The sequence below is a fragment of the Perognathus longimembris genome, unplaced genomic scaffold (genome assembly GCF_023159225.1).
Source record: "Perognathus longimembris pacificus isolate PPM17 unplaced genomic scaffold, ASM2315922v1 HiC_scaffold_5383, whole genome shotgun sequence".
Classification (NCBI taxonomy): Eukaryota; Metazoa; Chordata; class Mammalia; order Rodentia; family Heteromyidae; genus Perognathus; species Perognathus longimembris.
Genome location: NW_025960804.1, coordinates 21,383 through 34,140, shown reverse-complemented (window position 1 = coordinate 34,140; position 12,758 = coordinate 21,383). Strand labels below are relative to the sequence as shown.

Genomic DNA, 12,758 nt, shown 5'->3' with positions numbered 1-12,758 from the left:
TATTTGCTTATTTGTGGGGGGTCTCTGAGGCTGCACACCAGGCCTGCCTGCAGTGCGCATGCGGGTGCGCCAGGCCTGCCTGCAGTGCGCATGCGGGTGCGCCAGGCTTTCCCTGCAGTGCGCATGCGGGTGCGCCAGGCCTCCCTGCAGTGCGCATGCGGGTGCGCCAGGCCTCCTTTCAGTGCGCATGCGGGTGCGCCAGGCTTCCCTGCAGTGCGCATGCGGGTGCGCCAGGCCTCCTTTCAGTGCGCATGCGGGTGCGCCAGGCTTTCCCTGCAGTGCGCATGCGGGTCCAGCCACGAGGCCCCCGAGGCCCGGTTCCTTCGCAGTGCGCACGCGCGGGTCTGAGCCAGGTTCCGCGCGGGCTGCGCGCGCAGCACGTTGATTCCACGGGCAGATAGGTGAGTGGAGCCTGAGCTCCCACGGCTGGGCGTGGGGCCCGCGGCGGCGTCGCAGGGTCGCTGGGCTGGGCTGGGCAGCCTGGGAGGAGGCGAGCGTGGCGTGAGCAGCCATCCCCCGGAGCCTTCCGGGCAGTGGGAAGTGCGGGTGCTGGAGCCAGGGCAGCCGGAAGTGCGGGTGACTGGGGGTGGGGGGTCACGGCAGTAGGAAGTGTGGATGATAGAGCCAATGGAGCAGGACGTGCAGGTGATGGAGGTCAGGACGGCAGGAAGTGCGGGTGACTGGGGGGGGTCAAGACAGTAAGAAGTGCGGATGATAGAGCCAATGGAGCAGGAAGTGCGGATGACTGGGGGCGGGGGTCACGACAGCAGGAAGTGCGGGTGATAGAGCCATTGGAGCAGGAAGTGCAGGTGATGGAGGTCAGGACAGGTCAGGACAGCAGGAAGTACGGATGACTGGGGGGGGTCAAGACAGTAAGAAGTGGGGATGATAGAGCCAATGGAGCAGGAAGTGCGGATGACTGGGGGCGGGGGTCACGACAGCAGGAAGTGCGGGTGATAGAGCCATTGGAGCAGGGAGTGCAGGTGATGGAGGTCAGGACAGCAGGAAGTGCGGATGACTGGGGGGGTCAAGACAGTAAGAAGTGGGGATGATAGAGCCAATGGAGCAGGGAGTGCAGGTGATGGAGGTCAGGACAGCAGGGAGTGTGGGTGATAGAGCCAATGGAGCAGGAAGTGAGGATGACTGGGGGGGTCAGGACAGCAGGGAGTGTGGATGCTGGAGCTGGGTCAGCAGGAGGTGCGGATGACTGGTGGGGTCACCACAGTAGGAAGTGCGGATGACAGAGCCAATGGAGTAGGGAGTGCAGATGATGGAGGTCAGGGCAGCAGGAAGTGTGGGTGATAGAGCCAATGGAGCAGGAAGTGCAAGTGATGGAGGTCAGGACAGCAGGAAGTGCGGATGACTGGGGGGTGGTCAAGACAGTAAGAAGTGGGGATGGTAGAGCCAATGGAGCAGGGAGTGCAGGTGATGGAGGTCAGGACAGCAGGAAGTGTGGGTGATAGAGCCAGTGGAGCAGGAAGTGTGGATGGTGGGGTTCGGGACACCAGGGAGTGCGGATGCTGGAGCCAGACGGAGCCATGATGGATGTGGAGAGTGGGGTGGGGCAGCAAGAAGTGTGTGTGATGGAGCTCAGGCAGCAGGAAGTGCAAGTGATGGAGCCAGAGGAGCAGGAAGTGTGGATGACCAGAGCCAGGAAGGGAAGGAAGTGTGGATGGTGGATGATGGGTTCAGAGCAGCAGGAAGTGCAGAAGATGGAGCCAGAGCCGCAAGAAATGCAGGTGGCTGGAGAGGGAGCAGGCGGTGGGGGTGATGGGTGATGGAGCCGGGACCAGGGGTGATGGAGCCAGGAGGCCCTGTGGTCTGGCCATCTCTGCCTCGGGGGTCACTTTCCTGCGCGGATAACCGAGCCCCCCTCACTCACCCACAAGGAAGGTGGCCCGGCTCTTGGTGAAACCATGGGTGCAGGGCTGAGGAATATGAGGGAAAAAAAATGAAACAACCCGGAGTGTTCTCTGCTGAGGGGCGGGGCTCCCGCCACCCCCATCTTCAGTTCCTCTTCTCTAGTTTCACAAGGTTCTCTCAGCTGGGGGGGGGGGGGCAGGAATCTGGCCCCACCACAATTTCACTTGGCAGAGCCCGAAATGGGGACCCAGGGCGTTTGAGCAACGCCTACAGCACCCCAAAACCCAGGTCGGAGTTGCACAGAAACCTTCCCCACAGCTGCCATGGAAGCCAACTGGGGTGTGTGTAGCTGCTGAACTCCTAATTAGATTTCCAGGATGGCTGGGGAGCTGTCATCCCAGCTACTTAGGAGGCTGACATCTGAGGATCGCGGTTCAAAGCCAGCCTGGGCAGGAAAGTCTATGAGACTCTCATCTCCACTGAACCACCACAAAGCTGGAAGCCGAGCTGTGGCTCAGGTAGTAGAGCGCCCCGGCCCGGCCTTGTGGCCTGCAGTCTGTGGTGTGACCTCTGGCTTGATTCTTTATTCTATTCAGGGAGGAGAGCCTCCCCACCCCCCCACCCCCCACCACCGTGGGTCAGTATCATCTGCACCTTCATCGACCCACAACACCCCTGGTCTCTTTAGATTTTTCCAGAAGGTTCCGTCATTTTCCCCTGCTGGCCTTTTGGGGGTTGGAGCTGGCTGACTCATTCTGTTTTCCCCACCATGCCCTAGCGACTAGGGTGCGCTGCTTCAGTGAAGTCCTCTGAGGCTGAGGCCACGGTTGCCCTAGCAACAGGGACCACCCAGTTTGCTCCGGGCTCTGGAAGAGAAATGGAGCCCTGACAGGTTGCTTTCAGACCGGGTGAAATATGATTTACCTCTGATGTACAGAGGCAAACCTTCTTTTTCATCTTTCCTTCCTCTGCTCCTCTCCTGTGGAAATTGCTCTGGGCATCATTTCCAGTCTTTCCCTTCCCCTCTCCATGGTTGATGATTGCCACATTGAAACTCCAAAACCACAAATGAGCCGGGCAGCCGCACACCTGTCCTTCCAGCTACTCTGGAGGCTGAGATCTGAGGATCGCGGTTCAAAGTCAGTCGGGGCCGGAAAGTCCGTGAGACTCTGATCGCCCATGATCCACCAGAAAACCAGAAGTGGAGCTGTCCCTCAAAGTGATAGAGCGCTAGCCTTACGCCAAAGAACTCAGGGACAGCGCTCGGGCCCTGAGTTCAAGTCCCACAACTGACCAAAAATTAAAAAAAAACAACAAAAAACCAACTTACAGATGATTTTGAACAGAACCGACTTGACTCTTGGGAAACTTTCTAGCTTGGAGAGGGGAGGGGATGGGTATTCCCTTGGAGATGGGTCACTTTGGACGAATGCAGGTTTCGCCCACAGGCATTGAAAAACCAGGAAAAGAATCTCTTGCACAAATACCTTCCTAACTCGGGTTGCTACCAGCCCTGGGGTAGGAAGTCCCCAGCGAAGAGGACATTCTCTGAACTCTCTGGGTGGGTGGTAGAGTTTGGGGTTTGGGGTGTGTGTGTGTGTGTGTGTGTGTGTGTGTGTGTGTGTGTGTGTGGTGTGTCCTTTACCATGCACTTGAGTGATGGAAAGCTCTCTGCAAGCCCTGGGTCTTGAACCTGTGGGTACTTTGACCAGGTTGTCCTTCCCTGTGTGAACACAAGACATGGAGATGCAGGTGATGGTTAAAAATAATACTAGGGGATGGGGGCAAGGTTCGGGTGGTAGAGCGCCAGGCATTGCGCAGAAACGTCAGATTTGAGTTTGAGTCCCAGTCTCAGACAAAATAATAATAATAATAACAAAACAACATGCCCCAGGCCCATCCACAAGGGGCCTTAGAGTATAGAACCCTAGAAAGCTGGAGTATCTCATGAGGGAAAGAGGGAAGACTGTTAAACTGGTAGCCGGGTACCGGTGGCTCACGCTTGCAATCCTGTCTCCTCAGGGAGGCTGAGATCTGAGGATCGAGGTTCAAGGCCAGCCCCCCACGATTAGTGTCTTCACGCCAATTAACCACCCCCAAAACAAAAGCCAGAAGTGGAGCTGTGGCTCAAGGGGTAGAGCTCTCATCTTGAGAAGAAAAAAAAAAAAAAAAAACACCAAAACTCAGACAGGGACAGCTTCTGGGTTGTAAGTTCAAGTCCGAGGACTGGCACCTACCAAAGAAAAATGGTATTTATCATTTTATTTAGAGGAATTGAATCCGTTGCCGCTTTGTGGCGTGTCAGAAGGTCTCGAGACGGAGAACCTAATGAATCCATTGGTGGGAAATTAGCCAGAGCTGGGACTCCTGTGTCTCTGGCTTGGCACCGTTCTCCATTCTCTTTCGCTGTCTGTAGACAGCACCTCCGCTGGGGTTGTGCAAATGCCAGGCCAGGCCAGGCGGTTGTTTCTGTAACCACTGCTGATGGGCGACTGTTCACCCATGGTTTGGGATTGTGTGTGTGCCGTGTTGTCTCTCTCTGGTGTCTGGCTGACACGTTGCCGTCTGTCTGTCTGTCTGTCTTGCAAGTTTCATTCGATGACTCGGAGGCACTCGTGGCTTGTGAGGAGAAACCCAGGCTGGTTGGAGAAAGTACTGTGATGGATTCTTCTCGTTGTTGTTGGCCATGGGGTTTGAACTTGAGGTCCCAGGTGCCGTCCCTGAGCTCTTTCACTCAAGGCTGGCGCCCTAGCGCTGTGAGCCACAGCTCCACTTCCGGTTTCCTGGTGGTTTATAGGAGAGAAGAGTCTCAGAGACTTTCCTGCCCGGGGCTGGCTTCGAACCGATGATCCTCACGTCTCAGCCTCGTGCTGGGATGACACGCGTGAACCAGGCGTGGGTGGCATTCTGCTGTCACGAAGTCCGAGGAGGTTGAGCTACAGGGAGATGTCTGATGACCGCAGAGGTCGCTGTTCCCATCCAAGGAGATGACCCCCCCCATCCCCTGCACATCTGTCTCTCGTAGCTCGAGATGACGGAGAAGGATCCGGAGCCACAGCTGGAGGAGGGCGACGATGAGCTGGACAGCAAGCCTCAACTACAAGCCCCCGCCCCAGAAGTCCCTGAAGGAGCTGCAGGAGATGGACAAGGACGACGAGAGCCTCACCAAGTACAAGAAGACCCTGCTGGGGGACCCGCCCCTGGTCGCAGGTGGGGGTCCAAGCCCGCCCCGGCTGCCATCTTCCCCTCCTCTCCCTCCCTCTCCCCTCTGCCCATTGCCGCCATCTTGTCTTCCTTCTCCTCTCCTCTTCCCATCTGTCCACTGTCACCCTCTTCTCTTCCCTTCTCCTCTCTCTCTCTCTCTCTCTCTCTCCTTCCCTGGCACTGGGGATGGGACAAGGCCCGCAGGTGCACGTAACCGCGGTGCAGCCGCTGCGTGGATGTGGGGTGAGACTGTGGAATCTGGGGTGTCACTGGCCTGTGGTGGGGCACAGCCAGGCTGGGCTCCAGGAGGACCTCCGAGTCCAGCTGGACACACGTGTGCGTGTCTCTCTCTCTGGTGCTCACATTCTCCTTGAATCCCGCAGACCCCACGGTGCCGAACGTGATCGTGACCCAGCTCAGCCTGGTGTGTGACAGCGCGCCGGGCCCCATCACCATGGATCTGACTGGTAAGTGGGGGGCCCCGCAGAGGGGGGGGAGCACCGAGCCGAGTCCCACTTTATTATTATTTTTTAATCTTTACTATTCCTGCAAGAGAGATCACAACGCGAGTGCGAAGCATGCTGTAGGTTTCTGGAGTTGTAATTCCCACCCCCCACCCCCACCCCAGTCCTGGTCTTGAACTCAGGGCCTGAGCACTGTCCCTGGCTTCTTTTTGCTCAAGGCTAGCACTCTACCCCTTGAACCACAGCGCCACTTCTGGCCTTTTCTATATATATGGTGCTGAGGAATCGAACCCAGGGCTTCCTGCATGCTAGGCGAGCGCTCTACCGCTAGGCCACCTTCCCAGCCCTGGAGTTGTGTTCTTTCTGCCGTCTTCAGCTCTACAGAAAAAATGTATCTATTCTTACGCAAGCATAGCTGAGGTGGGTGAAAAGCCACGCCCAGCTCCCCGAAACGATGCCGGCCGTTAAACATGACTTAAGCCGGGCGCCGGTGGCTCCCGCCTGTCATCCCAGCTACTCAGGAGGCTGAGATCGGAGGACCCCGGTTCAAAGCCAAGCCCCGGGCAGGAAAGTCCCTGAGACTCTTCATCTCCAATGAACCACCAGGAAACACAGAAGTGGAGCTGTGGCTCGAAGTGACGGCCTTGCGCGAGAGAGAGCTCAGGGACAGCGCCCGGTTGGTTGTTCAAGCCCCACAACCGACAAACCAGACAAAAACCCATGATTCACGCTTCCATCTCTGTTTCTCCCTAGGATAAACGTAACCGAAAACCCCCTCCCCTCTCCCTTCTTGTGACTCACGGCGAGGCGAGTCCCAAGATGAGTTTTGGAGACGGTAGGAGAGATTTGGAAGGCAGATTAAAATGATCGTGATGAGGAGGATGCTGTCGAATTGAAAAAATAAAATTAAAATGAAGCAAAGCAGAAGCGAAAGATGATTCTAGAAGGAGAGCCCGGCAGGGAGGAAGCCCTGGCTCTGTGACCGTATATGGGTTTTCTCTGCCGAGAGAGAGAGAGAGAGAGAGAGAGAGAGGCGTGAGGCTGAGGGAGACACTTCCTGCTCAGCCGCAATCACTGGGGCTTGCACACCTGTGCACACGCGTGCACGCGCACCCAGCCACAGCCCCCCCCCCCGCAGTCTAGAATCTCTCTCTCTCTGTCTCTGTCTCTCCCCCTCCCCCTCCCTCGGGTCTCAGGCCTCTTCTCCAGGGAGGAAATTGTGTAACCCGGAGCAGAGGCAGCTGTCAGCCTGAGGAGATAAAGCGAAGGAAAGCTGCTAGAAGGTTCTACTGATCCTAAGAGAAAGCATCGGCCTCTGACTCACCCTTGCTTAGCTGGGGGCGGGGGGGGGAACCTAAAAAACATCCAAATTGGTTTTCTGTCCTGAGAAAGTTTCTGACCTGAATAAGAGCAGCTCATCTGTGAAATAAGGCGGAGACCCAGAACTGTGCAACACACACACACACACGCACACACACACACACGTGCCACATTATACAAGATTACTTAGGGACAGTATTGAGGGACAGATCCTGCTTGTTAATGCCTAAAAATGGTGTGTGTGTGTGTGTGTCTCTCTCTCTATATGTGTGTGTGTGTGTGTATATATATACATATTGGTCACTTAAGCAATTGTCCTTAGGGAAAATTAATACAATCGTGCAGATGCAAATAGAAGAAAGTAAGAACAAAAATGAGTATTTGGGCTCACCTACTTAGCACGCACGAAGCCCCAGGACAACGAAACTAAAAGGAGTATGTATTTAGAATATTCATTTAAATGTCCAGAGCTTGAACATATCACCTGCTGACCCATCTCGCTAGCTTACCTGTATTTCCTTTCCTTCCTTGAGATTCTTGTCCTAGGTGCGTGTTAAATAAATGTTCCATAGAGAGGGTAAAAAGGTCACTCAGTTGATCCTATTATTAGTAGTAGCAGTAGTAGTAGTAGTAGTATTGTATTTAAGTAGTTGTCCAAAGGAGCTGCCATTGAACAAAGAAAACTCCATGAACACAATGCCTTTTGATCCAGGGTCCCCACCCCCCCGCCCTTCCATCCTTCACCCATCTCTTCCCTCTACCCCTGCCTCCACCTTCTTCTTCATCTTGTAGGATCTACATTGGTTAAGGCTATTTTTTAAAGTTATTATTGGTGATTAGCAAAGATTTGTCCTCCTAACCTTTATAGTAAAATAAAGTATGTACATATAACACTATGGTCAAACTCGGGCCGTGTATCTTGTGTGTGATGTGGTGTGTATGTATGTATTCATGTGCTCTGTGTGTGTGTGTGTGTGTGCTAATCTCACACACTCTTTGAACTGAGATAAAGAGAGGCCCAGCCAAGACCTTCCTTCATCTCCTTCTAGAACCAGCTTCTGAGGAGAGTAAACGCTTCCCCAATCTCACTTTTCACAGGAGATCTTCAAGAGCTGAAAAAGCAGATCTTTGTGCTCAAGGAAGGCATCGAGTACAGGGTGAAAATTTGCTTCAAAGTGAGTACCTCGTACCCAGTGCCTTCCCGGGCTTGGATTAAGTCCTCCCTCGCTGTGGCGTTTCCCCTCCCCCCCCCCAGCTCTGGGACTCGGGTCCACCTGCCATTAGCCCGGTGGCTGCCATGGGCCCCTCCCCGAACCCCTACAACCCGGCCGCTCAGCCGCCGTCCGCGGTTCCGTTGGTGACATTTCTTCCTTTTGCAACACGTTGACGCAAGGGGAAATTATGCATTCGCCCCTTTTGTCCCCATCCAGTATTTCACCTAAAATGTCGGGAAGGTTAGCTATCTAGTGAATGTGTGTGTGTGTGTGTGTGTGTGTGAACAAGGAAGGAAGTGAATCAATTGATAGGAAAAAGAAAGAGAGAAAAGAGGGAAGAAAGAGAGAGAAAGAGAGAGAGAGAGAGAAAGAAGAGACCAGATGAACCTCAGCTTTCATTGCTCAATGGAGACATAAATGCTGGGGATAACAGTCATTGCTAAATAACCAGGCGGTTGCAATCCAAGTAGTAGAGTAGGCGATCAAGAAAGAAAGAAAGAAAAAATTAAGAAGTAAATTGAGAACCGTAGCCCCGTTGTATAACTACATGATAATTATTATCATACATAATAGTATATATTATAATAGACAATCATATGATATATGATTATACACTATAATATTTCGTTATATGCTGCACAATATGTATCACATAATATATTATTTATAACATGTTATGTAATTATGTAATATGTAATACAGTCTATATCAATGTCATATTAACATGTTATATGACATATTATGTATAATAATTATATAGATAAAAGCAATAAACTGATATCTAGTCATCAGGCCTAAGGGCGGGAGGGAGCCAGGAAAGGTGGATGAATGCATGGATAATATTCAGTACGTGAACATGGAAACCGCCCCCCCTCCCCACCTCACTTGAGGGGAGGGGGAGGGGCGGGAGAGATGGAGTGATGTCACTCAAGATGCTTTGCACTTATCAATTGTTAGGGTCCGTAGAGCCCCCCCCCACCCCGCACAACTCCTTACAGGTAACACAAATCAAAAAAAAAAAAAAAAAAAGGAACTAAGTAAGTAAATAAATAATAAGAGCTCAGGAGGGGAAATCGCGGAGAAGAGAGGCCTCTGTCCCCACCAGCAGCCGCAGGGACATGTACTTGGAGGTGTGTTTGTCTTGGCTGTCTCTCCTCCCCCCGGGGGGTTGGGCCGCATTCCCGGGGCTCTGAGCCCCACAGGAAGAGCCCATCTTGACCCCTGTGTTTGCACACTGGCCTGCCCTCCCCCGGCTGCAGGAAATGATTCAAGATGAGCGGACCGACTGGCTGCACCGCACGCGGGCAGGCCGCAGAACCAGCCCTGCGTGTTGACTCCTTCCACTGGCGTTGAACTTGGGGTCCCTTGGTTTCCTGTCCGATTTGTTTATTACTAGAACACCTGGTGTGGTGGCGCTGGGGGCGGCCTGATGCCCAAACCTACGCAGAAAGGGGTTGGAAGCCCGCCTAACCCTTCGGCGTTTGCGCCTGCTCATTCTAGAAAGTGAATCTCTTTTTTTTAAAATAATCCATAGGTTGCGATTATCTTTAAGTAGTTGCACGAAGGAACCGTGTATCAACCCCGTGCTTCTTGGCCAATGTCACCCATTAGAAGGTGAATCTAGGCCGGGCACTGGTGGCTCACGCCTGTCATCCCAGCCTCTCAGGAGGCTATCGGAGGACCACGGTTCAAAGCCAGCCCTGGGCAGGAAAGTCCATGAGACTCTCGTCTCCAATGAACCACCAGTTTCCAAAGTTGGGGTCCCCGGTGGTCAGAATCACATCCCAGAAGGGGGGAGGGCACTGCTCTCCTGCAGGAGAAAGACCCTCTGTGTGTACCCACATAAAATACCATGCCAGCTTGGAGCCACTATGAGAAGCAGCATCTAGATCATTCTAGAAAGTCATGGAAAAGCGATGCAACCCTCTCCCGGTGTCTCTCCACCAAGGGCCACAGGAAAATCTCCATTTGTGACTCCGTCCTCGCCGCCCGCCTTCCTCCCACACCCCTAACAGGTGTTCCCCCCTCCCCCCATTGCCGTAACTATTCGCACCTTCCTTTTGCCCATCCCGAGTGTGTGTCTAACAAATACTCAGCGGAGGAGCAACGTTCAAGCACTAGACTCTATCATCACGTCCTCATCGTGCCCGGCTGCTATTACCTATTTGTTTTATTTAGGTCTTACTTGGGCTTAAATTCTCTTAACAGCCTGAGCCATGATCCCAGCCCCTTCCTATTTTTTTTTCTCTTTTCTTTCGTCGCCACTCCTGGGGCTTGAATTCAGGGCCTAGGCTCTCTGTTCCTGAGCCTCTTGGTGCTCAAGGCTGGTGCTCTACCACTTGCCACTTCCAGCTTTTATTATTTCTTTTTTTCTGAGTAGTTTATTGGAGATAAGAGGCTCACAGACTTTCCTGCCCACACTGGCTTTGAACCTCGATCCTCAGATCTCAGCTTCCGGAGTAGCTGGGATGACAGGCGTGAGCCACCCACCGGGTCCCATTCCTATTTCTGTATCTCCTCTAGTCTCATCTCCTAGCCGGGCCGAGACCCCGCTTAGGGCTTAGAGGAAGCAGCATGGATTTCGGTATTTCGTTGCGCTCCAGCCGGGAGATGGGAGGTGGAAATGATCGGGCTTCAATTTGATCCCAGTTTTCTACCACAAAGCCATCTCTGTCCTAGCTGCTTTTGCCTGCTTTTTACCACAAGTCACAGCCTAGAATTTTCCCTGCTCTGCTACTACCCCCATGCAACGGGACAAAAGGACTCACCAGTAGATTGGTCTGAGCATGGCGCTCGACACTCGAAGGGCGTCATGGTTGTTGGGGAGGTTACCCTGGAGCCGTCTCATTTCTCCATATTGCTGGAGAGTCGGCCAAGTCCTCCAGCCGTGACTCAACGTCCGACTTCGTGTGTGTTGACAAGAGTGGGCAGCGTAGGAAATGGCAGACAGCTCAGGTAAAATGAGTCATGGTGGAGAAAAACTGGTAATGGCCGGGGCTGTCCCTATTTTTATTCTTGCTTTTAATGATATTCTTTGAAAGTCTTGGGGAAAGTAGCAAATATCCCAGACCACAGGTCAGACACCCAGGGGGAACCAACCGGATGCAAGGGAATGGCACGCATTATTTACGACAAAGGAGGACTCTGGGTATCTCCCAATGCCTTGCCTGGAGACTCCAATCTCAGTTCACAGGGGCAGCCACCACGGCTCTCAGACCCGGCTTTCCGTGACTGGCTTTCTCCGTGTTGTTGTTTTTCACACACTTCCATGGCTCACTCCAGAGGTGATGGTTTTCTGTCTGTTGACATCATAGTTCCCATTGGTATTTGTATAACCTTTCCTGTAACAATGACAGGGTTGGGGCTGGGTGGTGCTAAGGAAAGCAAGTTTGCGATGGACTCTGAGGAAGGAGAAATAAATAGGGTGAAGAATATTAGGGTTTTAGGGTTTCTTCCCCCTTTTTATACTATCACTTAATATTTTATTATACATCTATTTGGTTATCTTTAGTAGTACAAAGGGGGTTCCCCTTTTTCTTTTTTGCCAATCCTGGGGCTTGAACTCAGGGCCTGGGCTCCATCCTTAAGCTTTTTGCTCAAGGCTAGCGCACTATCACAACGCCACTTCTGGCTTTTTCTGTGTCTGTGGTACCGAGGGATCGAACCCAGGGCTTCCTGCATGCCAGGCAAGCGCTCTACCACTAGGCCACCTTCCCCAACATCAGAGGCAGTTTCAATTCACCCTGCCAGTTGGTGAGGACGATACATCTCGATCCGCGTCTCCCCCATCCCCTCCGCACCCTCCATGACATGAGAGATCTCCTGTCCCCGGTTTCTGGCTCACCACCGCACAAAATGGCGGCTCGGATGGACTCATTCGTTCTCCCCTCTGCAGAGACAGGTTCACCGGCAGGGTCGGCGGGCGACAGGTGGAGAACGGAAGACTTGCTTTCCTCTCAAATACCTGGGTCCTTTCTACTTGCAGGTGAACAGGGATATTGTGTCGGGTCTGAAGTACGTTCAAAACACACCTACCGCACAGGGATGAAAGGTAAATGGAGGCACTGATATCACCCCCGGCTTGCCACAGTCACTGTGTGTGTGTGTGTGTGTGTGTGTGTGTGTGTGTGTGTGTGTGTGTGCCAGTCCTGGGGTTTGAACTCAGGGCTGGGACGCTGTCCCTGAGTGTCTCTCTGCTCAAGGCTGGTGCTCTACCACTTGAGCCACAGCTCCACTTCCCAGCCTTTTTCTGAGTAGTGGATTGGAGAGAAGAGTCTCATGGACTTTCCTACCCCAGGCTGGCCTTGAACCTCGATCCTCAGATCTCAGCCTCCTGAGCAGCTGGGATGACAGGCGGGAGCCACGGTGCCCGGCTCCTCCATTAGCCTCTTCGCCCTCACGGGGGGGGTTTTTCCTTCCCTTGTAGTGGACAAGGCCCACGTTCATGGTGGGCAGCTACGGGCCTCGGCCCGAGGAGTACGAGTTCCTGACTCCCCCGAGGAGGCCCCCAAGGGCCTGCTGGCGCGGGGCACCTACCACAACAAGTCCTTCTTCACGGACGACGACAAGCAGGACCACCTCACCTGGGACTGGAACCTATCCATCAGGAAGGAATGGAATGAGTGAAGGAGAGAACCGACGGAGGATTGAGCTCATCTGCCCGTCGTAGCTGTACCCTCCCTTCCTCCCACGC

The 12,758-nt window shown here is 53.5% G+C and overlaps 1 pseudogene; it reads left to right on the top strand.

Annotated features, from left to right (window-relative positions):
- The first annotated feature begins 4,889 nt into the window (after nt 1–4,889).
- Nucleotides 4,890–12,758, top strand: LOC125345187 (annotated as a pseudogene).